The sequence below is a fragment of the Otolemur garnettii genome, unplaced genomic scaffold, assembly GCF_000181295.1.
Source record: "Otolemur garnettii isolate 467f Iridium unplaced genomic scaffold, OtoGar3 scaffold00021, whole genome shotgun sequence".
Lineage (NCBI taxonomy): Eukaryota > Metazoa > Chordata > Mammalia > Primates > Galagidae > Otolemur > Otolemur garnettii.
The window spans coordinates 2405523-2413266 of record NW_003852416.1 but is presented as its reverse complement, the minus strand read 5'-3'; the positions used below and the strand labels follow the sequence as shown (position 1 = coordinate 2413266).

At 40.1% G+C, this 7744-nt stretch overlaps 1 protein-coding gene across 1 annotated transcript in view; it reads left to right on the top strand.

Moving 5' to 3' along the window:
• The window catches only part of SEC23IP (SEC23 interacting protein), a 53720-nt gene extending 50394 nt beyond the window's left edge, over nucleotides 1-3326 (top strand). The window contains exon 18 of the mRNA XM_023511765.1: nucleotides 2196-3326. The gene's annotated coding sequence lies outside the window, so the exon portion shown is untranslated. The remainder of the gene's footprint in view (nucleotides 1-2195) is intronic.
• The last annotated feature ends 4418 nt before the right edge of the window (nucleotides 3327-7744 follow it).

Sequence of the window (7744 nt, the reverse complement as noted above, 5' to 3'; positions counted from 1 at the left end):
GCCCTGGTTAGAGTGTCGTTACATCACAGCTAACAGAAACCTCAAACTCTTGGGCTTACGTGATTCTCTTGTCTCAGCCTCCCAAGTAGTTGGGACTTAAGGCTCCCGCCACAACGCCCCACTATTTTTTTGTTGCAGTTGTCATTGTTGTTAAGCTGGCCTGGGTCAGGTTCGAACCCACCACCCTTGGTGCATGTGGCTGGTGCCGTAACCAACTTGCTGGGATTGTACTTTTGTCATTCATTGTTCTTGACCTTTGTGCATTTTTCAGGAAGTATGGGGTAGTTTATTGCTGATTTATAATGATAGTATATAAGGATATTAACCTTTGCCATTGCAATTTTTTTTTTTTTCCAATTTGACATTAGCCTTTTATTTTTGCTTATGTTTGGATTTTCTTGAGGGGATGAGGTGGGAGGAAGCAGGTTTTAAAAATAAGTAAGTCTCAAGATTAATTCTTTTTTTTGTTGTTGTTGAGACAGAGTCTCACTGTGTCACCCTCAGTAGACTGCTGTGGCGCCATAGCTCACAGCAACCTCAAACTCTTGGGTTCAAGTGATTCTCTTGTTTCAGCCTCCCTAATACTTGGGACTACAGGCACCTGCCACAACACCAGGTTATTTTTTTGTTGCAGTTGTCATTATTTAGCAGGCCTGGGCCAGGTTCAAACCCACCAGCCCTGGAGCATGTGGCCAGTGCCCTAACCATTTAAGCTACAGGGAGCCTTTTGCATTTATATTTTTTATTCGACTTTATAATTTAGAAGAATATGGTATAGAGAGGGATTTAACTTTTTTCTTATATAGTTTATCATTTTTACTTGTGCCATATTTGAATAATGTCCCCTTTTGTCATTGGTTTGATGTTTTAACATATGCCAGTTGTTTTGCTGTTGTTTGACATTTTTATCATATGCCTAGTATTTATTTTCCAGGCCTTGTCATATTTATCTATCATATTTCATTGATTTTAAGTCAGATATTTTTCTACATTTTAGCATCTGCTAATTTGAAATGTATCTTGAAATCAGCTATTGCCTGGGTTAAAGTTTTTCCTCAGAGAACACGTGTCTTCTTGTGCCAGTCTCTGAAAGGTCGGGGGGTGGGGGTGTGTGTGTGTTATCAACCTGAGTGTGCCCAGGCTAATTTTCTGGCTTGAGGTTTGCTTGGACTATGCTGGCAGTGTGAATTCGGAGTACAAAATTTGCAGGTGGGCTAGGATAGGAGTAGCGGTTCGCTCATCAGAGTTTTTTCCCCTCTTCCTTCCCACTGTGGAGAAGGCTGCTTTGCCATCTCTTCTGCCTGGGGGGATAGTTTCCTTTTGTCCTTCATCAAGGCTTTAACCGTTTGATGTCCCCACTTTTTGTAAGGGTCTCTGTCTTCTTTGAGACTACCTTTCCTGGTCATCTTTGTTTTTCATGGTATGTAAAATAATGGTGTCTCTTAGAAGTAATGGTGTCATTGATTGGACGAAGTATGATACTTTAGTAATTGTAACTTTATACTTTGCAATATATGCCAGTACAAATTCTCATCCCAGATGAATTTTGAAATGATTTACATTCCCCTGACACCCTCAACAAAACAAAGCAAAACAAAACAAACAACAATCCTAGGATTTTGGTATCACCTAATATGAAAGATTTGGTAAGACCCTTTTATTTTACATATAATTTATTCACTGTAGTAGTTTTATTTCTTCTTGGTTGTAAAACTTAGGCAAGAAGTTTAGTTCCTTATTAGCATACAACTATGCTAATACCAAAAGATAATTCATTTAAAACATAAAGAATCCTTTTATATATGGTTCATTGAAGCATTCGTTTTGCTGAATAGTTGTTTTATGTTGATCTCCTTTTAGTCCTTTTTAGAATTTTCCTTAAAAAGCCTCCAATTAACTGACAGATAACTAACTTTAAATTTTCTTTTGCTTCCTACACTCGCTTTGTTGTGAAGATTATCCGGCTGGTTAATCTTACTGAATGTTCCAAGTGCACTGTCATCCCTTGGGAAGGCCTGAGACTTGTGCTCACAGGCTGTGTCCCTTGGAGGCACTTGGCTGTGTGTGTTCAGTAAAGTTGAGCACTTACCATTACCTGTCTGTTCTTTCACTCCAGAAAGGAGTAATGCATAATTACGTTATGACTGTAAATTTATGAAGTTTACCAAGGATTCTTTTTTTTTTTTCTTTTAAAGATTTTCTTGTCTTCACAAAAAGTCCAGTGTAACTTAGGTTGCTGAGAAAACCCTCAGAAGCCATTCTTTTGCTCCAGTGATGGATGACAGAAAAATGATTCATCAACAGTTGCTCAGATAACAATTCTCGGATGTAAGGATCCATTAAAGACAATACACAGAACCAAAAGACAATGAAAAAAATAATCTGTACCATATTTGGATAGTACAGATGAAATATAAATTCTAAAAATGATGTAATGAAAAATTGCTCAGATCAGTTTAGTTACACAGTTGTTAAAGTTAGGTGTCATATCAATGAAGAAATACTAGTAGCATGCAAATGGTTGTTCTGTTTCTTAAAAAACTATTGTCAATGGGCTATTAAACTTGCAAATTTCTTTTTATTAATGTAGTATGTTCTTTTTATTCAGGTATGGACTTCTTGAGAAACCATAGTAATATGATTTTTAAGAAATTTATGTTCTACTTTAAATCTGAATTGTAGTTCTGAGCTGCCTTAATGCAGGGTCATTTGTATTTATTAAGAGGAGGTAACCAGGATCACTTATATTTCAAGCTGAATCTGAGATTTTATAAAGCCTTTAAACTATTGTTGGAGAGGCTCCTTGCGGCAGGAAGTGAACTGCACCTTACTTTACAGAAGTCCTACAAAGAGCTCTCCTAGCATGTCCATCTCCAGTAGGAGAGGGGAGGAAATGAAAGATTTTTTATTTTGTCGTCTGACGTGGCTGTGCAATTGCCTTGTTGCTGATGTTCCAATTAATGTGAGAACCAAAGTAGAGATTTTTCCTTTTTTTATTTTTTGGGTTTGTATTAATTTCACTTATACCAAAGTGTTTGAAAATATGAAATGTATTGTTTTTAGGCTAGAAGGCTACTTCATGAAAAGACTGCTCTGTAATAATTCACTTTGTGTACTATAAATTCAAGTTATCTAAATATTTTCCTAATACATGAACATACTGATTTTCTTCTTTTGTTATGTGGTAGAAACATTTTACATTGTTTACATAGTTCTCATGGAACATGGAATTTTTTGAAAGTGGCCTATGATACACATTTTTTGTGTATATATTCTAATTAGTGTGAATAAAGGAGTAGCATCAATGCATTTTTTTAAGAAGCAAACTTTGTATTTCTCTTGTCTTCCTTAAAAGTATTCCTATGAATTCATTGTTTATTCCCTTTTTGTTGTGAGTACCCACTAAATAGTGAATTCCTACGTTCAGCATTTGCTTCTAATGATAGAATTAGAACAGCACAATTTTAGGGCTGTAGTTGACCCATACAACAATCATTTCAATCACCTCATTGTACAGCTGAAGACAAGACACCAAATGCCTTTCCCAGATGGAGTGGTGTCAGATCTGGCTGGAATACGGTTTCCTTGATTCCCCTTCAGCTTGTGCTTCTGTATCCCAGGACTATTGCTTTTTACTTAATTTTCACTTAACTTCACAATACTGATGAAATAAAGAAAAACGAAGATTATTTATGTATACTTTAATAAAATCCAATTTGATTTTCCAGCTTATAACTGGTTTTGTTTGTATCACTCAGCCTGTGTCTTCCGAGTAATGGCGGAGGAGGGATACTTGGGCTAGTTCCACAGATGAAAGGTGTGGCATTGTCAGGAATCTTGCCCTTTCATTTTAACCTCAAGAAATAGAAAATAGGATTTTGTGGTGACTCTGCCCATGGATGTATGTATATCTGTATCACTGCTGAATCTCTCAACACAAGGTAGATCCCCTGAGGGTAGCATCCACTTACTAACATACTGTTCACTGTAACCAACATGCCTAGCACAGTCTTGCCATATTGTAAGGCACTTTCCAAATGTTTGTTAAGGAAGTGAATTTTTAAAATCAAAAGCCTAATTTAATAATCGGAAACATTCAGATCAGCAGTTAGCAAACTTTTAAAAAGCAGCAGAACCCTTTCTCTTTTTTTTTTTTTCAGACAGAGCCTCAAGCTGTCCCCCTGGGTAGAGTGCTATGGCTTCACTGCTCACAGCAACCTCCAACTCTTGGGCTCAAGCGATTCTCCTGCCTCCGCCTCCCAAGTAGCTGGGACCACAGGTGCCCACCACAACGCCCGGCCATTTTTTGGTTGTAGCCATCATTGTTGTTTGGTGGGCCCGGGCTGGGGATTCGAACTCGCCACCTTAGGTGTATGTGGCTGGCGCCTTAGCCGATTGAGCCACAGGCGCCGAGCCGCAGAACCCTTTCTCAAATGAAATTTTTTTTTTTTGAGACAGAACCTCAAGCTATCCCCCTTGCTAGAGTGCTATGCATCACAGCTCACAACAACCTCCAACTCTTGGGCTCAAGTGATTCTCCTGCCTCAGCCTCCCAAGTAGCTGGGACCACAGGTGCCCGCCACAACGCCTGGCTATTTTTTGGTTGTAGCCGTCATTGTTTTGGTGGGCCCAGGCTGGATTTGAACCCACCACCTTAGGTGTATGTGGCTGGCGCCTTAGCCACTTGAGCCACAGGCGCTGAGCCTCAAATGAAAATTTTTGCCAAATTTCAGTCATATATATATTAGATGCTTGGCCTCCCCCTTTTCCTCAGGAGCAACTCATGCCCTGGATATCGCCCATCCCATCCCCAAATATGGATTAATGCTCTTGTTTTCCCCAGAGGAGCAAAGTCAAGTCTGTAGTTATTCTGAAAGCGTTTCATATGTAGAGTTTGGCACAAAAATCAAAAAGCATCAGCGTCTGGGATTGAAGGTAAAGGAGTCGTCATAATGCTGATGAGGCTGACCCTGGCTTGGTCTGTGCTGGTCTGTTATGTAATGTGGTAGATAAACAAGAGGAAACAGCTTCCAAGTCTGATGGACATGTGTGCTTTTTGAATCCAACCAGATAGGTGTGTTTTCTCAAAACCAGTATGATTATAAGAAAAGATTATAGAGATTTCTGAGGTAAGTATGTTATTAGAAAGGTGTGATCTACTTAGAATCTTGAAAATGAGAAAGACTAATTACCACTGTCTTGGTAGAGATAATTATTCCAAATAGTAACTCATAGCATTGGGTCTGACTATAAGAGGAATACTGGAGGTGAAATTATCCCAGAAAATCCAGGATGATTGGCCTTGGTGTTTGTATTACCATCGCAACTCTGGTGGCAACTTGATTGCCAGTGTGAATTTTGCTGTTTGGGAAAGAAGGTAAATTGAACCGTGGAGACTGTTTTGGTTTTCTTGCAAATTATAGTTCTCAGTGTAACTTAATAAATCAACATTCTGCCTGAGTATGTATGAGTCAGTTCCCAGACAGGGTTCACTGAGGAGAGCTGATAGAGAGTTCAGTTCCCTTATAGGCTGAGGTGCTGACATTATGTTCTTGCTGTTGGCCATCTCCCTGCAATGCACAGGATGGATTGCAACTGACTTGCCTTCTTGATATTTCTATAATCCTTTGGACAGGTTGTGAGTCTTGTCCTGGTATTTCACCTCTAAGTCAAGCTTACCAAAAACTTAACAGCATGATAAAGAGTTCTTGTGTCCACCTGCCTTCATTTGTGTCCGGGTTCTACCTATTAGCTGTGAGTCCATGTGCAAGATTTTTTTCCCCCAACCTCTCAGCAAAGTGCTTTTTGTTATGTTTCACTCAGTTTTCTTTATCATGAAATTCTTAACCTCATAGACGAGTTGTGAGGATTAAGTGAAAACGTGAGTAAAATGCATATAACAGTGCTCAGCATAGAGCCAGGTACATGAAGTGTTAGCTAATTATTGCTGCTGCTGCTGTTCTTTTACCAGAGCACTCAGGTCTGGGGAAGACCCAGGCCGTGGTTCCAGGCCATTGTTCGCTTCCTGTCCTCTCTGCGTAGTGCACTGGCTAAATTTCTTGTGGTTGAGTGCTGCCAGAAAGAGCCTTGGAGTCTGCTCACAGAGCCTCTGGGATGTCTGCAGGGGAGCCAGTGGGCAAGCCTGGAGGAGGTACAGTCGTTGCAAAGATGGGCCAGGAACTGGGGCTCCGGCTAGGCTGTGCTGGGTGGAGGAACGGGTTGGTGATGTGTGTTTGCTGGTCAGTGGAGCTCTCACGTAGCATTTTTGGATAATTTCTGCATGCCCTAGGAAAAGGATAAAGAAAACTTTTTATTTTTCTTCCTAAATTCTTTTTTCTTTTCCCCAGGATGTTTTCTCCCTGCTTTAAAAACTCTATTGCATATTTCCCCCAGTGTATTGGCTCCACAGAACACTGAAAATAACTTCGTGTTGTTACCACTGATGGGAGCTTGTGAAATAGTGTGGTCTCTTTGTTTAGTACTCTTTCAGCTTCAGATCTAGTGAAATGAGTTTGGGCAGCATACCTGTTTGATATTATAGTTACTATCACAATATATGAAATTGTATGACAACATATAAAAAACGGGTTATCAAGGACACATGCTTGAGACAATGGGCAGATGTGTGCTTGATAGTGGATATCCTAAAGTTCAGATTCAAGGACAGGTGGAGGTGATGAACTTGGGGCATCACCCACCACATTTTTATTTGATCTCTTTTATTTAAGAGTGATTTTTTTTTTTTTTATTGTTGGGGATTCATTGAGAGTATAAGAAACCAGGTTACACTGATTGCATTTGTTAGGTAAAGTCCCTCTTGCAATCATGTCTTGCCCCCAAAAGGTGTGGCACAGACCAAGACCCTATCCCCCTCCCTCCTTCCCTCTGTTCTTCCTTTCCCCTACTCTACACTCCTCCTTTCTCTCTCTTCTCTCCCCTTCCCCTACCCCCACCGTGTCATTAGTTGTCATTAATTGTCCTCATATCAAAATTGAGTACCTAGGATTCTTCTCCATTCTTGTGATGCTTTACTAAGAATAATGTGTTCTACTTCCATGCAGGTTAATACAAAGGTTGTAAAGTCTCCCTTTTTTTTTTTTTTTTGCTGTTTTTGGCCAGGGCTGGGTTTGAACCTGCCACCTCCTGTATATGGGGCCGGCGACCTACTCCTTTGAGCCACAGGTGCTGCCCCAAGTCTCCGTTTTTTAATGGCTCAATAGTATTCCATGGTGTACATATACCACAGCTTGTTCATCCATTCCTGGGTTGGTGGGCATTTAGGCTGTTTCCACGTTTTGGTGATTGTACATTGAGCTGCAATAAACAGTTTAGTGCAAGTGTCCTTATGATAAAAGGATTTTTTTCCTTCTGGGTAGATGCCCAGTAATGGGATTTCAGGATCAAATGGGAGGTCTAGCTTGAGTTCTTTGAGGGTTCTCTATACTTCCTTCCAAAAAGGATATATTAGTTTTCAGTCCCACCAGCAGTGTAAAAGTGTTCCCTTCTCTCCACATCCATGCCAGCATCTGCAGTTTTGAGATTTTGTGATGTGGGCCATTCTTGCTGGGGTTAGATGGTATCTCAGGGTGTTTTTGATTTGCATTTCTCTAATAATTAGGGATGATGAGCATTTTTTCATATGTTAGCTATTCGTCTATCTTCTTTTTTTTTCTGAGACAAAGCCTCAAGCTGTCCCCCTGGCTAGAGTGCTGTGGCATCACAGCTCACAGCAACCTCCAACTCC